The sequence below is a fragment of the Hypanus sabinus genome, chromosome 9 (assembly GCF_030144855.1).
Source record: "Hypanus sabinus isolate sHypSab1 chromosome 9, sHypSab1.hap1, whole genome shotgun sequence".
Taxonomy (NCBI): domain Eukaryota; kingdom Metazoa; phylum Chordata; class Chondrichthyes; order Myliobatiformes; family Dasyatidae; genus Hypanus; species Hypanus sabinus.
Genome location: NC_082714.1, coordinates 97116053 through 97136368, shown reverse-complemented (window position 1 = coordinate 97136368; position 20316 = coordinate 97116053). Strand labels below are relative to the sequence as shown.

Sequence of the window (20316 nt, the reverse complement as noted above, 5' to 3'; positions counted from 1 at the left end):
CCCATTACTGAGAATGCAGCCTGTCATCTGGCTCCGTGGGTGACTGCAGCTTCCCAGGTGTGCATATGGCGCTTTTCACTAGTCTTGGACTGCACAAAGCTTTTCACAGCCAGTGAAGTAGTCATTCGAAACATGACAGCCAAACTGCACACTGTAAGCTGCCATACGATTATCAGATCAACTCTTTCATTGGTGCTGTGTAGGAGTAGATTGGCCCAGAACCTTGGGAAGGAAGTCCTTGTTTTTTTATTTCTTTCCCACTGCTATCAGACATCAGAACCAAATGCCTCTTTCCTGTGGTTCTGTCCCATTCTCAGATCTTAGCTCTAGCTCTGCACGTTATTCTGTTCATTATCACCACTGCACCACTACCCTACACTTCTGTCTGCTGCTTTTGATGATTACCTTGCTCTCAGGCCTGCTCTCCCAGGGTGTGGGTAAACCTACACTGGCTGCCAATTCAGCAATGTCAGAGGTCAAAATCTCTTGCTTCAGGTAATGGCTCCTGTTCTTTCCCACTTCTGTGATAGTCACCCCTTCATTTGTCGTCTCCAAGCACCCAAAGCCCCAGATTCCCTTCTTGAACCTTCGTTTTATGAGGTGCCCCTTAACATTGTCAGTGGATGTCATTTATTTGGATTTTCTGGAGGCCTTTGACAAGGTGCTGCTCAACAAAGTAAGAGCCCATAGTATTAAAGGTAAGATACTAGCCTGGATAGAAGACTGCCTGATTGGCAGAAGGCAAAGAGTGGGAATAAAGGAGGCCTTTTCTGGTTGGCTGTCTGTTGCACAGGGGTCAGTGTTGGGACTTCTTTTCACATTGTACCATACAACCTTATAGCCATATAACAATTACAGCACTGAAACAGGCCATCTCAGCCCTTCTAGTCTGTGCCAAACGCTTACTCTCACCTAGTCCCATCGACCATAACCCTTCATTCTTTTCATGTCCATATACCTCGCCAATTTTATTTTAAATGACAATAATCGAACCTGCCTCTACCACTTCTACTGGAAGCTCATTCCACACAGCTACCACTCTCTGAGTAAGGAAGTTCTCCCTCGTGTTACACTTAAACTTTTGCCCCTGAACTCTCAACTCATGTCCTCTTGTTTGAATCTCCCCTACTCTCAATGGAAAAAGCCTATCAACGTCAACTCTATCCCCCTCATAATTATAAATACCTCTATCAAGTTCCCCCCCCTCAACCTTCTACGTTCCAAAGAATAAAGACCTAACTTGTTCAACCTTTCTCCGTAACTTAGGTGCTGAAACCCAGGTAACATTCTAGTAAATCTCCTCTGTACTCTTTCTATTTTGTTGACATCTTTCCTATAATCCGGTGACAGAACTGTACACAATATTCCAAATTTGGCCTCACCAATGCCTTGTACAAATTTAACATTTAATTATTTATTTGAAGAATTTGGTGGCTTTGTGGCCACGTTTGCAGAAGATATGAAGACAGATGGAGGGGCAGGTAGTGTTGAGGAGGCAGGGTGTCTGCAGAATGATTAGGAGAATGGACAAAGAAGTGGCAGGTAGAAAATAATACAGGGAAGTGTATGGTCATGCATTTTGGTAGAAGAAATGAAGATATGGACTATTTTCTAATTTGGGAGAAAATTCAAAAATCAGAGGTGCAAAGGGACTTGAGAGTCGTCTTGCAGGATTCTCTAAAGGTTGACTTGCAGGTTGAGTCGATGGTGAGGAAGGCAAATGCAGAATTGGTATTCATCTCAAGAGGGCTAGAATACAAAAACAAGGAGATAATGCTCAGACTTTATAAGGCACTGGTCAGACCACACGGAGCATCATCAGCATTTTTGGGGCCTTTATCTAAGAAAAGAAACTGAAGAGACTTGTATTTTAGAGCATCAATTTTGTTGTGATAGATTGAAAGCTTCACTGAGACCAAAAGCTAGAAACTACAGATTTTTATTCCTAAAGGATAGGTAAAATTGCATTGAGATCAAAATAGAAATTATAGAAATCCTCAGAAATTGACCTTATTTTGAACATGGAAAGGTTGGTTATATATCATTTGTTGAGGGCTGTTATGTGCCAAGCAGGAAGATGAGATGGTGTTCCTCAAACCTGTTGGACTTCATTTATATAGTTTGAGGTCCCTATTTTAGAAAGGTCATTGGGATTGGGTTAAGAATTAAATGGACAGGCAATTGAAAGCCAAAATGTTCCACAAAGTTGTCACTCAAACTGTGTTTGGTTCCTCCATCGAGGACACCACACGACATGAATTTTTTGCATCTATATTTACTCAGTAGATGGACACAGAGACTGTAGAAGTGAGGCAAAGCAGCATCAACTTCATGGACCCTGTACAGATTACAGAGGAGTCGTCTTTGCTGGCTTGTGGCAAATTACAGTGGATGACCACTCAGGGCCTGATAGAGTGTTCCCTCAAACCCACTGGGAGGCAATTGCAGAGGAACTAGCAGAGATATTTAAATCATCCTTAACTATAGATCGGGTGCCGGAGGATAGCTAATGTTTAGGAAAGGCTCCAAAAATAAAGCAGGAAATTATAGGCCAGTGAGCCTGACATCAGTAGTGGAAAAGCTATTGGAAGATATTCTAAGGGACAGGATTTATGAGTATTTGGATAGGCATGGACTGATTAGGGATAGTCAGCTTGGCAGATCATGTCTAACCAATCTTGTAGAGTTTTTGAGAAAGTTACCAGGAAAGTGGATGAAGTCAAGGCAGTGAATGTTGTCTATGTGGACTTTAGCAGGGTATTTGACAAGGTCCCATCTGAGAGCTTGGTTAAAAAGGTTCAGTTGCTTGGCATTCAAGATGACATGGTAAATTGGTTTAGATATTGGCTTCCTGGGAGAAGCCAGACAGTGATAGTAGATGGTTTCCCCTTTCATTGGAGGCCTGTGATCGGTGGTGTGCCGCAGGGATTGGTGCTGGGGCCCGATGTTGTTTGTCATCAACCTCAATGATAATATGGTTAACTGGATCAGCAAATTTGCAGATGACACCAGGATTGGGGGTGCAGTGAACAGCAAGAAAGACAATCAGAGTTTGCAGAGGGATCTGGACTGGCTGTAAAAATGGGCTGAAAAACAGAAGATGGAACTTAATGCGGAGAAGTGCAAGGTGTATTTTAGTAGAACCAACAATGTTAGGCTTACACAGTGAACAACAGGGCACTGAGTGCTTTGGGACAAAGGGATCTGGGAGTACTGGTCTATAATTCACTGAAAGTTGGGTTGTAAAGAAAGCTTTGGCACATTAGCGTTCATGAATCAAAGTATTGGGTACAGAGATGGCATCTTCAGTTGAAGTTGTATAAGGTGTTGGTGAGGCCTCATTTGGAGTATTGTGCCCAGTTTTGGTAACCCACCTACAGTTAAGATGAAAATAAGGTTGAAAGAGTATAGAGAAAATTTGCAAGGATGTAGCTGGAACTGGAGGACCTGAGTTATAAGGACTTTTCTCCTTGGAGCATAGAAGATTCAGAGGAGATGTGATAGAGTTATACAAAATTATGAAGGGTAGAGATAGGGTAAAGGCTTTTTCCACTGTGGTTGGGTAGGACTACAGCTAAAGCTGAAAGCTGAGAAGTTAAGGAGATATTGGGGGAAACTTCTTCACTCGGGGGTCATGAGAGTGTAGAATGCCAGCTCAAGCGGTGTATGCGAGCTCGATTTCAATGATTAAGAGAAGTTTGGATGGGTACATGGATGGTAAGGGTATGGTCCTGTGCAGGTCGATGGGAGCAGGAAGTTTGAATGGTTCAGCATGGACTAGATGGGCTGAAGGGCCTGTTTCTCTGCTGTACTTTTCTATGACTCTACAACAAGGTAGAATGTACAAGTCAATTGCTACTTTATCTACAATATAGGCATCCGTTAGTCTCGAAAGACCGTGGATTTGCACGCTGGAAACTTTCCAGGGTGCAGGCCTGGGCAGGGTTGTGTGGGAGACCAGCAGTTGCCCACGCTGCAAGTCTCCCCTTTCCACGCCACCGATGTTGTCCAAGGGAAGGACAAAGGCCGATACAGCTTGGCACTGGTGTTGTCGTGGATCAATGTGTGGTTAAGTGGCTTGCTCAAGGACACAACACACTGCCTTAGCTGAGGCTTGAATTAGCAACCTTTAGATCACTAGACCAACGCCTTAGCCACTAGAAGAAATGATCATAATGTAAAAGTGAGGGGCTGGGGTCAGGCCAGTGGACCCCACCCACTTACCAAGCCTGCTTTGCTATTCAATATGATCATAGCTTATCCAATTTGAGTTTCAGACCCACTTTTTCACTTTTCCTCATAAGCCTGTTGATTCCCTTTGTAGGCCTTGCTTGTACTTGATAATTACACTTCCATTGCTCTCTCCAAAATAGGGAATTCCAGAGATTCTTTCACTTTTTGAGTGAAGAACTTGATTACCCTAATCTTAAATGGCAGCCTCTTATTCTGAAAATATGTTGTAAGTTTTGGATCCTGAGTGGACATACAACTTGTCATTGAACAATTAATCAGATTCAGACCATCTTCAACAAAGTTTACATGGTGGTGTAGAGTATAGTTTCCAAAGCTCCACACTTCATTACTCCTTGGTCCAAACATGGTATTCCAGAGGTGAGTTGAGAGTGGATGAACTTGACACTAAAGCATGAATGACTGACCATGCCATCCAAACATCCAAATAAATCTAAAACCAGTGTGCATCAAAAGAAAACATTCCTGTACTATACCTCAAATGATGGGTATGTGTGAGAGAGGTTAATCATCCTAGATTCGAGACATCACTCCAGAGGTTCCTCAAGCCAATGTCCATCCACAACTGACTCCTCAATGATCTTGTTTCCATTGAGATCAGAAGTGGGGATGTTGCGCAATTTTCACTTCCATTTCCAACTCGTCAGTAGTTTATGGCTGCATGGAGCAGGATCTTGGCAATGTTCAGACATGGGCTGATGTGGCAATGACCAGGAAAGGGCAATTACCTCTTTAGTCAGTATCCTTGACTTTCAATGGCACTATCAGCATCAATTCATCCACCATTCGTAGTGTAGGGTTCACTGCTGACCAGGAACCTGGCTGGATCAGCCACACAGTACTGTGGACAGAAGCTGCTTGATGTCCAGGAGACCTGCTCCAAGTGCAGCATTGTGACCTAGCTGGTGGAGCTCACTGATCTCTGGCAATGTTTGGGTGAAGTTTCCACATTCTTGCTGTGACTGAATGGGTTTAATCCAGGCAGGTTGGTTAATTGGCTACAACGAGGAGGTGAGCAGTGGGGTGGGATGGGTCAGGGAATGTGAGGATTTAAACCAGGATTAGTATAGAATTAGTTTAAGTAGGTGGTTGATAGTTGATACAGACAGTGAGCCAAAGTATTGACTTCCATCACCGTATCTCTTTCAGTGAATGACTCGCCTTCTGTCACTCCCAGGACTTCTCCACCATTTACAAACACAAGTCAGAAGCCTTTTGGAGTGGATTTTGAAATCTAAATACACAACATGTATTGGTTCTCTGCTTGCCTGGTTCAGCAAAGCACCCACTACTCTCAAGGTGTTTGACACCATCTAGGATTAAGCAGCCCACTCGCGACCCTCTACCCCTGACACCTATGAAGTGCTCTACAGTTATTAATGCAGCCAAAATGCTGGAGGAACTCAGCAGGTCAGGCAGCATCTATGGTGGAAAATAAGTAGGGCTGAGACCCTGTTCATTTTCATCCATAGATGCTGTCTGATCTGCTGAGTTCCTCCAGCTTTCCAGATTTTCTGTATCTGCAAAATTTCATCTCACAGTTCAAGTCGTCCAGTTTATTGTCATTTAACTATATACATGTACATAATCACATAACATATATAGAAATGAGACAATGTTGCACTGGACCAGTTATTGCTTAGGCAATAATATCACCTCCCAAACTTGTAACATTGATGAAAACAAGGGCAGTAGTTATGGTATGTGTGAACATCCTTGAAAAAGCACAATAACACAATAGCTTGTGTTATTCTGATGAAATCTGTAGACATGCTATGTTGACAGCAGAATGTGCAACAATACTTGCGGGCTGCCCTCAGCACATCCCCAGGTGTGTTGGTTGTTAACCTAAATGATGAATTTACTGTGTGTTTCGATCACATGCTATAAATAAACAAATCTGAATCGCTGACTGAGAACGGTATCACCACTCGACAAAAATAAAAAGTACCACAACACTTCAAAGTTTCATTGTAAAAATAATAACACTAACTTTTTCATGTTTTCCCCTCACATTTTTGCACATTTTATCTTATCCATGGCCTGTGGGCCATATGTGGACAGATGCGACGAGCTTGCTGTGCAAGTCGGCCAGTATGAATGAATTCCCCCAAAAGGCCTTTTTCCCTGCTGTATGACTTATCTACTCAGCTTTTGCCCACTCACATTTTATTTCTCTGCACACTTTTGCTGTCATCTGCAACACTGACACACTTGATTGCTTTACCCTATTCTCTGTTATAAATAGTTGACGTCAGCTACTGATCCCTGGTGTACCTCCCTAGCTACTGATTGCCAATCCAGGAATGACCCATTTATTCAGAGCCTGTTATCTAATCCAATATATTATCTCTGAGGAAGGAATTTTTATGTGGAATTGAATGGAATGTATCGTGACATCCAAATCCACAATGTAAGTCAGTAAAACACAGGAACGGAATTCAACCCACCGAGCCTGTTCCGCCTTTCCATCATGGCTGATTTATTATCCTTCTCAATCCCATTCTCCTGCCTTCTCTCTGTAATCTTTGAAGCCCTGACTAATCAAGAAACTGACAACCTCTGCTTTTAATATGATTTGGCTTCCACCATGAATTCCACATATTCACTACCATCTGGCTAAAGAAATTCCTCCTCATTTCTGTTCTAAATGGATGTCCCTCTATTCTGAAGTTGTGCCCTCTGGTCCTAGACTCACCCACTGTAGGAAGCATCCTTCCCACATCCCCTCTACCCAGACCTTTCATCATTTGATAGATTTCAATGAGATCTTCCCTCATCTTCTAAACTCCAGTGAGTACAGGCCCAGAACCATCAAACACTCTTCATACGTTAACACTTCCATTCATGGAATAATTCCCATGAACCTCTGCTGGACCTTTTCCAATGCCAGCAGATCCTTTCTTAGATGAGGAGCCCAAAACTGCTCACAATACTCCAAGTAAGGCCTCACCAGTGCTTTATAAAGCCTCAGCATTACATCCTTGTTTTACATTTGAGTCCTCTCAAAATGAACGTTAACATTGCTTTTACCTTCCTCAGCACTGACTCGACCTGCAAGTTAAATGTTGAGGAATCCTGCATGTGGACTCCCAAGTAGCTTTTGCACCTATGATTTTTGAATTTTCTGCCCATTTAGGAAATAGTCTAAGCTTTTGTTCCTTCTACCCAAGTGCATGACACTGTATTCCATTTGCCACTTCTTTGCCCATTCTCCTGATCTGTCTAAATCCTTCTGCAGCCTCTCTGCTTCCTCAACACTACTTGCCCTTCCATCTATCTTTATATTGTTTGCAAACTTGGCCACCAAGTCATCAATTCCATCAACCAATCGTTGACATACAACGTAAAAAGAATCTGTCCCAACACGGACCCCTGTGGAACACTACTGGACACTGGCAACCAATCCAAAAAGAATCCCTTTATCCCGCTGTTTGCCTCCTGCCAATCAACCAATGGTCTGCCCATGCTAGTATCTTTCCTGTACTACCCTGGGCTCTTGTTGTTAAAGGCCTTTTGAAAATCTAAGTTCAGCACATCCTGTCAGTCCTGCATGTTATTTCCTCAAAAGAATTCCAACAGATCTGTCAAGACAAGATTTTCCCTTAAGAAAACCATGCTGGCTGTGCTCTATTTTATCATGTGCCTCCTACTACCCCGAGATTTCATCCTTAATAATGGACTCCCAACATCTTCTCAGCCGCTGAAGTCACGCTAACTCTCCTTTACTTTCCTTTTTTCTGTCTCCCTCCCTTATTAAAGAAATAGTGAGATGTGTAATTTTCCATCCTTCAGAACCATGCCAGAATCTTGATTCTAAAATATTTACATTTATTGAATTGTAGAAGAGTGCATGATAGAAATAGGCCTGTTTGGCCTTCCTCATCCAGGCCCGCCATGATCCCATAGGTCTGTATTCCTATATTGCCTTCCTATCTAAGTACCTCTCCAAAAGCCTTTTAAATGTAATTGTATCTGTGTCCACTACCTCCTCTGGCAGCTCATTCCAGATGTGTACGCTCAGATCTACAGTTTTCTGCTCTCTCAACCTAACCCTGTGCCATTTAGTTTTAGACACCTCTGCTCTGGGAAAAAGATTCTGACTACCTGTCCTATCTATGTCCCTCTATAAGGCCACTCTACAGCTCCCATGTTCCACTGCACGTAACCCCAATTGCCTCCTGATAACCACAGAAGTCCATTCCAAGCAACATCCTGGTACTTCTATCACATCCCTTCTGCAGTTTGGCATGCAGGACTCTACACAATTAAGTGGAATCTAGTCTCAAAAACTCTAGTATATGCATCAAATGTGGTTTGGGCCCCTGAAATTGTATGAATCGAGGGGCTAAAAGTTAAGCTGCTGAGGGAGATGAACCAATGGTTTGAATATAACAAACTTGTCAGAATGGATGAAAGGAGAGGGAAAGGAAAATGTGAATTAAATGTGGCAGAAACTGTACAGAATAAACCACTGAATCTGGAAATTGTTGGGGTAGAAGGTGAGGAACAGGGGAGTTTTATCTTTTCCCTGAGTAAGAAAGAACAGTACATGCAGGAACGGACAATTCAGGACACAATTTATCTGCCAGTAATGCCAATTTAGACTGCATGTCTACCTGCACATGGTCTATATTCTTTCCATTCCCTGCCCATTTATGTATCTGTCAAAATGCTTCTTGAGCATTGTTCTTGCATCTGATTTAACCACCTCCACAGGGATCCAAGAGGACAGGTAGTCAGAATCTTTTTCCCAGGGCAGAGGTGTCTAAAACTAAATGGCACAGAGTTAAGTTGAGTGTGCGGAACGAGCTGCCAGAGGAAGTGATTGAGGCAGGCACAATACTGTTTAAGAAGCCCTTGGAGGGGTGGGGTTTAGTGGGATATGGGCCAAATGCAGGAAATTGGGACTAGTTGGGTCAGCATGGACTGGTTGGGCTGAAGGGCCTGAACCATGTTGCATTGCTGTATGGTTCCAGGAGGCAAGTGTAGCTTGCACTGTGGGTTCTCATAGCAATGCCTTTGAGTAGAACTCATGTTGATGGTCTTGCATTAGAATCTGCAGTGCAGTTCTTCTAATTTGAACACCAGAGACCATTCAGCCCATTAGATTCATGCAGCTCCTAAGGAACAATCGCATTAGTGCTGTACCCCTCATTATTTCCCTGCACTTTGCAACATTCGCCTAGACATGGCCGTCGACTCCCCTTTCTTTCTTCTTGCCATTAGCCTGCACTAACATCATCAATTAGTGTTCAGCATACCTTTGGGATACAGAGGAAATGGAAGGAAACCAAGGTGGTCATCGTGAAAACAGGCAACATTAGGGCTTGCCTCCACATCTGACATGCCTCAGCACCACACATCACATGCAGTTCCTAGGAAGAAGGCACTGTGTTGTGATGAAAGGTTGAGCAGGCAGAATTTATCCTCAAGGGAATTCAAAAGAATAAGAGGCATGATTCTCAGAAGGCTTGACAGGGTCGAAGCCACTTCTAACCCTACCTCAGCAGCGAAACACTTCAGACCACCTCTTAACTCCCATGGACTTGCCTTTGGTTGTGCCTGTTTGTTGTTTTTGCAGTGTAATTTCTACACTGCACAGTATAATTTTATGTATAATTTATATTTGTGTGTAGGCTATACCTACATATCTGTGATACTGCTGAAAGCAAGTTTTTCTTTAAGACCGTTAGATATAACAGCAGAGTTAGGCTGTTCGGACTGTCGAATCTGCTCTGCCATTTCATCATGGCTGATCTATTTTTCTCCTCAGCCCCGATCTCCTGCCTCCCCCCTGTATCCCTTCATGCCCTGACCAATCAATAATCTATCAACCTCTGTCTTAAGTATACATAAATACTTGGCTCCACAGCTGCCTGTAGCAAACAGTTCCACAGACTCACCACTATCTGGCTAGAGATCTTTGTTCTGTAACTCACCGTCCTTGTGCACATAACAATAAACTAAACTAAAGGGTTGCCTTTTTAAGGAATTTCTTCTCTGGGGATTATGAAGTTTTTGAATTCTGTACCCTAGAAAGTATATTGATGGCTGGGATAGGTTTTTGAACTATAGTAAATTGAGTTAAGGGGAGCTGAGCAGATCAACCATAATTTAATTGTATAATGGTCTGGCTTGATGAACTATATGACCATCTCCTCCTATATGGATAAAAATTATAGTCAGTAGTTTCAGTATTGCATTTCTGAGGCTGGCATTTTTGTTTACTAAACTGAATTGAATTAAAGTTCTCCAGCTGAGTAACCAAGTCATTTCAAGCGACAAGTAATCTAGAGGAATTCGGTGGGTCTGTGGAGGGAAATGGACAGCTGATGTTTCGGGTCAGCGTTGTGCTTGTTGCAATGGATTCCAGCATCTGCAGTTTCCTTTACAGCAACATAACAATTATGCCATTGTGTTGGCCCAGGAGCATAGTGGGATTGGCTAATTATTGTCACATGTACTGAGATACAGTGGAAAAGTTGCCATGCAAACTGTTCCTACAGATCAAATCATTACACAGTGCAGTGAGATAGTACCACCCAAAGCAATTAACAAAATGTGACAGCTACAGAGGAAATGGAATGCAGGTAAACAGTATGGCTGAGGTCATAATGAGGTAGATTGTGAAGTTGAGAGACCATTTTAAAGTACTAGGGAATCGGTCAATATTTTATAACAGAGGGTAGAAGTTGTCCTTGAGCCTGGTGGTCTGTGCTTTCAGGCTTTTGTAGCTTCTGCCTGAGGGGAGAAGAGAGAATGTGTGGGTGGATGGGGTCTTTGATTCTGCTGGCTGTTTTACTGTGGCAGTGAGAAGTGTAAACAGAAGGGAGGGTGGCTGGTTTGTATGACATGCTGAGCTGTATCCACAACTCTACAGTTTCTTGTGGTCACAGGCAGAGCAGTTGCCATACTAGATAGGATGCTTTCTATAGTGCATCTATAAAATTGGGAACAGTCGACAGGGATTTGCCAAATTTCTTCAGCCGCCTGAAGAAGATGATCTGTTCGTGAGTTTTCTTTGCTCTTATGTCTAGTGGTTGACGCCATGGCTGAGAAGTGGGCAGCCCAATGTGTGGAGCACTGGGACAGGTGGACAAATGTGTTGGAACACAGTGGCCTCTACTTCTGTTGAAGCTCTGCACAGATCTTTGGCAAGTTGGCTAGGGAGTTGCCTCTGAGTCACACACGCCTTGTTGTTTTATTTAAATTTCCTGCCCTATTGTTTGCCTGAGTCAGTAGGACTTTACTAAAAATGATCCGCCCTTTTTAATATAGCTCCAAATTCCAAACAGGATTCCTGTGTGCATAAGTGGGATGACAGGAGTATGGAGGGTGGAAATAATTAAAATTCAACCCTGGGAAAAAGATTTGGCTGTCCTTTCTTTGTTTCTCATAATCTTATAATCTACTATTGGATCTTCCCTCAGCCTCTGCTGCTCCAGAGAAAACAACCCAAATACATCCACCTCTCCTTGTAGCACATCTCTCTGATCCAAACAGCATCCTCGTGAACCTCTTCTGCACCCTCCCAAAGCCTTAACATCCGTCCTATAACAGGGTGACCAGATCTGTATGGAGTACCCCAGATGTGGCCTAACTAGAGTTTTATAAAGCTGCAATAATACTTGAACTCAATTCTCAGCTATTAAATGCAAGCATGACATACGATTCCTTTACCATCCTATCAACCTGTGTAACCATTTCAGGGAGCTATAAGATCCCTCTGCTCATCAACACTATGAAAGGTCTTCCCATTAACAGTGAATAGTCTCTTTACATTTGATTCTCCAAAGTGCAATACTTCACATTTGACTGGGCTAAACTGCATCTGCCATTTCTCTGCCCATATCTGCAACTGATCTATATCCTACTGTACTTTTTGCCAATCTTCTACAGTATCCACAACACACCAATCTTCATATCATCTACAAATCTACCAACCCACCTATCTATATTTTCACCTAGGTGTTTATATACATCACAAACAGCAGAGGTCCCATTCAGGATCCTTGCTGAACAACACTAGTTATGGACCTCCAGTAAGAATAACTCGTGTAGTTTTCAATAGGCAAGTCAATTCTAAATCCAAGTGACCAATTTCCAGAGACCCCATGTACCTTGATCTTCTGAATGAGTTTCTCATGTAGGAACTTGTCAAACTTCTTACTAAAATCCATGTAGACAACATTCACAGCATTCACCTTCATCACTTCTGAAATGTCCAATCAAGTTAATAAGACCATGACTTACTCCACACAAAGCCATGTTGATTGCCCCTAATTAGGCCATGGTAAATCCTATCCCTAAGAAATCCTTCCAGTAATTTTCCTACCAATGATGTGAGTCTCATTGGTCTGTAGTTTCTAGGATTATTCCTGTTTCCCTTATTGACTAATGGAAGAATGTGAAATGCTGAGCCAGTTACTCAGGCTGAGACAGTGAGACAGGTTCTACATTCCTTACAGCCATGAATTTTCTAAATTATTTTCTTTTATTGCCCATATTTTGATATCCTGCCAGTTTTCCAAGTGAATAAAGAAAGGAATAATGTTTTCATCTGTACAATATTGAGATACAAGGAAGAGGCTTTACTTCCAAAGAGCAGGTAAGGGAAAAAGAATGGACTTACCGGTATGCCTTGCGTTTCCCATCATTGCCCAAACATGTGAATAGGGACACCTTGGTAAGTAATGATTCATACCAGTGATGTGCTGGCTACAGGCCCAGAACAGAGCAATATAAGCTAATTTTGCCAGTTACAAAAGTATTGTCCACGTGGATAGGTGTCATTTGATGTGGATATTCTGTTAGGTGTGCAAGAATGAACCTTGGCTGAAAGCTTCTGGTTAAATTTCCAGAGTGGTCCACTTTGTATCAAAAATGGTTACAATCACATTCCAGTTTAAAAAAAAACAATTTTCAGATACATTGCCTTGAAAAGAAATATCAACCCATCTCTCCTAGGATAAATCTTGGCCTGGAGACAATTTCATAGCTGCTCTTTCTGTTGTGCTAATAGATCAGCATGTAGGTGAAATAAAGGATTTGATGGTTAAGGGAACAGATAGGAAGGTGAAGCTAAGGCTAAAATTAGATATACCATGATTTGAATGAATGGCAGAGCCACCACTGGTCCATGCGTCCTTTCCCTGAAACTGTTCCTTACCTCATGTTCAAGCCTTATGACAGGATTTGATCCCACAACTTTCTGACTTGGATAGACCAGTTGTGGCTGAGACTCAGTGAAGGAAAGAAAAGGAATTGAGTGCCTACTGAGAAGGAGGCCATAACCATATAAAAATATAACAACCACAGCACGGAAACAGGCCATCTTGACCCTTCTAGTCAATGCCGAACGCTTACTCTCACCGAGTCCCACCGACCTGCACTCAGCCCATAACCCTCCATTCCTTTCCTGCCCATATACCTATCCAATTTTTTTAAAATGACAAAATCGAACCTGGCTCTACCACTTCTACTAGAAGCTCGTTCCACACAGCTATGACTCTGCACAAAGAAGTTCCCCCTCGTGTTACCCCTAAACTTTTGCCCCTTAATTCTCAACTCATGTCCTCTTGTTTGAATCTCCCCTACTCTCAATGGAAAAAGCCTATCCACGTCAACTCTATCTATCCCCCTCATAATTTTTAATACCTCTATCAAGTCCCCCCTCAACCTTCTATGCTCCAAAGAATAAATACCTAACTTGTTCAACCTTTCTCTGTAACTTAGGTGCTGAAACCTAAGATTCCAGTAAATCTCCTCTGTACTCTCTCTATTTTGTTGACATCTTTCCTATAATCCGGTGACCAGAACTGTACACGTTACTCCAAATTTGGCCTCACCAATGCCTTGTACAATTTTAACATTACATCCCATCTCCTATACTCAATGCTGTGATTTATAAAGGCCAGTATACCAAAAGCTTTCTTCACCACCTTATCTACATGAGATTCCACCTTCAGGGAATTATGCCCCATTATTTATAGATCACTCTGTTCTACTGCATTCTGCAATGCCCTACCATTTACCATGTATGTCCTATTTGGATTAGTCCTACCAAAATGTAGCACCTCACACTTACCAGCATTAAACAAGGTTACCTAGAAGATCAGACTGACAGAAGAAATGAGCCATGGGAAATGTGCCGTTAATCGGCTCTTCAGATGTGGTTTTCCAAAAACAATTTTCCAAGGACATGTGAATCAATGCCAGGGTCTTCTCACATGCTAATGTTCCCATCCAGCAGTATTTATGTTCAATCAGCCACAATGGGAAGAACATGTTGGTAGCATGCTAAACTCCATACTCCCTGAACAGACACTCAGTTCTGAGGTCTGTCATGAGCAGAGATACCAGAAGAGGTACTGGAACCCTGCTTGAAATAATACAACATTACCATTGTCATTTGTAAATCTTTGGCCCATGACCAGCGAAACTGAGCAATGAATTGGAATGATATTCCAATTGGGGCATATAAAGCCTTCCATAATCAGCAGGGGTACCTCACCTCTCAAACTATCCAGCCATCTTTCCTCATCGGCCACTCTGAAACCACAAACCTGGGGAGTGAGAAGTCGTCCTCAATCTAAGAAGAAAGTTATTTGATCTGAAGTGTGAGCTTGATTAAAATGTCTAAGTGGAAGCTAAGTGAGTTTGCAACAAGGATGGTGAGCCAGTTTTGCCTTGAAAATTTATAATGCACAAGTTGATGGGTTTAATTTGAGAACTTGGACCCCTCTAGTCTTCAGATAAAGAACAGGGAAATACCCTGTCTGGAGCTGAGTATAGAGAGCAACCTTGTTTACAATTCTAAGTTTCAAGATTTGTGTTTGTTTTGTAGGGCAGACGTTCTCATTATGCCTTTAGAGTATTGTGACAGTCACTTCTATATTCTTACCCTATTCCTCTTCTGCTAGCTCATTGGTTTCCTCCCCATTATAAAACTTAGTTTAGCTTTCTTTTGGCCTCTTTCAGTTCTTCATATCCATCCTTGTATATGATTATTTTTCTCAACCTGTACATACCCTTCTCTTCAAAGCTGCCACCTCTTTAACTCAGTCTCACTTTTGTTGTGTCCTTCCCCTTTTCATCACCCATTGTGTCACCCTCTGACATGTAACTCTGTTCCATCTTCCTTCCGGTACATTTTTATATTAATTTTATTTTTTATTTAGAGATACAATCTCTTCTGGTCCAACAAGCCACACCACCTAGCAACCTACCTGTTTAACCCTGACCTAACAACAGGACGATTTCCAATGAGTGAATAACCTTTGGAGTGTGGGAGGAAACCTATGCATTCATGGGGAGAACATACGAAAACCTTACAGTCAGCCCAGAATTGAACTCTGAACACCGCAATGCCCCGACTTTATTAGCATCGCGCTAACCGCAATGCTGCATGGCAGTTGTATGTAGCTTCTTTTTCACTTTGTGAGCTTGCTCCTTTCTTTGCCTTTATGGGCTAATGGGGTGACCATGCAGGACAGCTGTGTGGTGCAAGGGATGTATTCAAGCACGTTGGGAATTTGACTAAACACGGCTGCATGGTGTTACTATAAGATACGAGGGTTATCTCGTTTAACCAGCTGCTTGTGGATGGTGAAGTCTTGACTAGGGTATTTCCTCTTTCTGAATTTTTGTTTCACCTCATTAGCATCACAGTAATATCAGGTTGGCAATGAAACTATTCATTTGTATTGGTTTGTTCATGGGATTTGGATGTCATTGTAATGCCGGCATTTATTGTCCATGCCTGCATTCTACATAGAGATCGGTAACCAGTGGTGTTCTGCGCAGATCTGCTCTGGGACCCCTTCTGTTTGTGATTTTTATAAATGATCTGGATGAGGAAGTAGGGGTATGGGTTAGTAAGTTTGCTGATGACACTAAAGTTGGGGGTGTTGTGGATAGTCTGGAAGGTTGTCAGAGGTTACAGCAGGACATCGATAGGATACAGAACTGGGCTGAGAAGTGGCAGATGCAGTTAAACCCAGGTAAGTGTAAAGTGGTTCATTTTGGTAGGTCAAATTTGAAGACGATGAAATATTAATGGTAAGACTCTTGGCAGTGTGGAGGATCTGAGAGATCTTGAGGTCTGTGTCCATAGGACACTCAAAGCTGCTGCACAGGTTGACAGTGTTGTTAAGAAGGCGTATGGTGTGTTGGCATTTGTCAGTTGTGGGATTGAGTTCAAGAGCCGTGAGGTAAGGAGTACTGTGTTCAGTTCTGGTCACCTCACTACTGGAAGGATGTGGATACTATAGAGAGAATGCAGAGGAGATTTACCAAGGATGTTGACTGGATTGAAGGGCATACCTTATGACAATAGGTCGAGTAAACTTGGCCTTTTCTCCTTGGAGCGATGGAGGATGAGAGGTGACCTGATAGAGGTGTATAAGATGATGAAGGGCATTGATTGTGTGGCTAGCCAGGGGCTTTTTCCCAGAACTGAGATGGCTAACATGAGGGTGCATAGTTTTAAGGTGCTTGGAAATGGGTACCGAGGGGATGGCAGAAGTAATTTTTTCCACACAGTGGTGGGTGTGTGAAATGCACTGCTGGCGATGGTGGTGGAATTGGATACAATAGGGTCTTTTAAGAGCCTCTTAGATAGGTACATGGAGCTTAGAAAAATAGAGAGCTTTGTGCTAGGGAAATTGTAGGCAGTTTCTAGAGTAGGTTACATGGTTGGCACAACATTGTGGGCTGAAGGATCTGTAATGTGCTATAGATATGTATGTTCTATCCCTAACTGAACTGAGGGAATTGAGTGTCAGCCGCAGTAGAGGTGCTGGAGTCACATATAGGCCAATTGTTTAAGGGTGACAGATTTCCTTCCCTGAAACACCACAGTGACCAGATTTGTCTTTATGAAAACCTTATCAGTTCAAAATGTATTTAATGTCTCGAAACATTCCCAAGTTGTTAATGTGGGATTCATATATGTAAGTTTGCATTAAGCACTTGATGGGTGTGGAGGGAAAAATGGGGGGGGGGATGAAAAGGCATAGGGGAAAATAAGCTGACTGCTTTTGTTTTTATGGAGCCTTCCCCATATTTATAATACATTGTCTTGGATTTGAAACCATCACCTTGGAAGCTATACATTTCCTCAATAATGCTCATCAATAACCAATAATGCAATCTTGCAAAATACCTCATAAAATGAGCCCAAAGTCTTAAATCTTGCTTCATATCTTTGATCAGCATCGCTATTTGTATTTGTAGACTTTTACTGCAATAATACTCCTTCCAATATTTAATCCTTGTACAATATCAATATGGTGTTCTATTACAATATGTATGGATTGGTTGCATAGATTGATCCAATTTAACCATTATATTTAATGTGCTGATCCAAATACTGCACCCCCACCCCCATGATCTGTGCAACAGCAATGTAAACAGTAAATTGTTGTAGCAGTTGCACTTTCCAAGATCAATAAAGGGCAATTAACTTCAACCCACAAAAGGAGACATTAGAGTATTTGACCATAAGCTCTGGTAGATGTACAGTTTAAAGGAGGTGGGAGAATGGGGTAAAGCTTTGGGAGAATTCCTCTGCTTAGAGCCAGGAAACTGAAGGTATGGCAATGTGCTGAGGCAATGGAGATGGGGCTGTTTGAGGTTTCAAAGAATCCTCTTGAGACCTTGGAGGAATATTGGACCTATTGAATATAAAGTGTAGAGTTCGATGAAGATTGGGAGGAATATGTGACCAGAAATACTTAGAGAGGGAGGGTTGAATTTAATTGCAATGGTGGAGTGGAACAGCTAGAAGAGCCAGAGACCTGGGCTTGTTCTTCAGCTCGATTGTTGCCTACGTGGAGCTTCCTGTGACTGAGTGGTTGGTTTGCGGTGTCCTGGTTTTCTTCCACATCCCAAAGGCATGCAGGTTGGTAGGTTAATTGGGCATTGTGAATTGTCCTTAGTAATTTGGTGAAATCTGAGGGGAGTAAATTAGAATTTTGGGAATACTTGGAGAATGCAAATGGGGGATGAATGTGGGATTAGTGTGAATGGGTGGTCGATGGTAATCTTGGACTTGGTAGGCTGAGGAATCATCTCCTGTACTGTATGTGTCTGTAACTGTACAATTGTCCAATGGGACATCAGTGTATATAAGTAAGCATGGGCAATGGCTGAGAAGCACTTGATTAAAATTAAACATAGGACAACAGAATCTAGAATCTTAATTGACTTGTGGTCAAGTGCTCGTGAAGCTGTACCTTGGGTGTTTTGTGGTCATAGATTAACATTGATCGGAACTGCACTAACCGTTCCTTGAGTAACACTGGTGTGAACACCAACCCGCTGCCTCTCGAGTCAATCTACTTTATTAGCTAGCAAAAGTTTCAAATGGTTGTATGCTGCTGCCAGGTGACAAACATGTGCCTGCTCCTTCCTATACTGTATACTCACTGACTGGATAAAGGCATTCCCTTTCCAATTCTTACTTCTCATGACCCAGCAACTGTAACTTTGAGTATGTTTGCTTTACAATCCACCAGTTTAGAATCATAGAGCACTACGGCAAAGAAATAGGCCCTTTGGCCCATCTAGTCCGTGCCTTAAAATCAAGTAAACTTGCAACTATAGAAAGACAAATTTGTCACAAAAGGCCTTTTCAGTTTACTTTAACTATACAGCCTTAAAAAAGACATCACTGTAATTCATAAGACTGACAGTTAAATGATGTTTAAAAACCTGATTCCTGTTTCTATCTCTACTATTTTGTGAGGCGCTGTCTGTACATGTGTTGGGTGTGTGTGCACGAATGTCTGCGCATGTGTGTGTGCATGCATGACTGTGTTGGGTGTGGGTTTGGGGGGCAAAGTACTTCAATTCCTCTAGCCCTACCAACTACTTTCCATTTATTCCCACTGCTTCTCTTTGCACAAAGGACGATGGGCCCCACCTATTCACACCATCTTTCTAATTTTCCTGGCATCTTTGAAAATTATGAAGAAGGGAAGTAATTTGGCCCTTGTCTAATCAAGCCAAGGAACTGTATTGGGTCACAACACTTCTCAGCTCACATTCCCGTGTCTTCAAGTGGTCACCCAGGTAAATAAAGTGACCTGGGTTTATTTCTGCCTTTTTCTGCCTTTTTCAGGGTGTGAACTATAGACTGTACCATACTTTGGGTAAAATGAAATTTCTCAGCCCCTCTGTACAGTAGTTCTCAATTACTTTAAAACTATGTTCCTTAGTGACTGAGCACTCTGCTAAAATACCAAGTGGCTTTCCTTTTGCTCTGTTTAGACCCCATGTAATAGTATGCATTTCAATTCCTCAAAGTTGCCTTTGAGTACTCTCAATTACGTCAAACCTTTCCCAGAAAGTGGTGACCTTGCAAAGCATCTTTCACAACCTCTTGTAAACCAGAAGGATATTTGGCATGAAAACAATCAAAAATAAAGCCTTCTCTTTGATTTCTCTGCTGATCATCTTTGTCTCATCTGGTTATGGATTCTCTTGCATAAGTGATTGAGTAGGTAAAGATCAACTAGCAGAATCCTTAAAACTTTTGACCTCTTCTATTCAATCTCTTTTACCTTCTCCATTCCAAGGAGATAAATTGCATGTTCTCTAACCTTCTGCAAAACTCAAGTTCCTGCTCGCTGTCTCAAGGCCAGGGTTGGGACCAGCTATGTCCCTTGTTGCATAGATGACAACGTCTGATAGCTGTGGAATGTGTCAAGGGCAACAGCTGTAGGAGGGGATTGGCTAGAAAAACATAGAACAGTACAGCACAGGAACAGGCCCTTCTGCCCACAATGTTGTGCCAAAAAAAGTTGAGGAAGGGCAGCTAAAGCCATGCAAGTCTGTTCTGGCATTCAGTGAGATCACAAACGATCTGAATTCCCTCAAGAATGTTCTGAATTTTGCCTGGCAGAATTGCTACTGTTTTCTTACTGAGATTTACAATTGCAGCCTCGACATCTTTTTGGGCTGTAGAGACTTTCAACATTTCCACCATGTTTTAAGTGAAGAAATGCATCCAAACATCAGGAAGAGGGCACAGAAGAGGTTTACCAGGATGCTGCTTGG

At 42.3% G+C, this 20316-nt stretch overlaps 1 protein-coding gene across 2 annotated transcripts in view; it reads left to right on the top strand.

Annotated features, from left to right (window-relative positions):
• The window catches only part of bnipl (BCL2 interacting protein like), an 81644-nt gene that overhangs the window by 577 nt on the left and 60751 nt on the right, over nucleotides 1-20316 (top strand). The window lies entirely within an intron of this gene.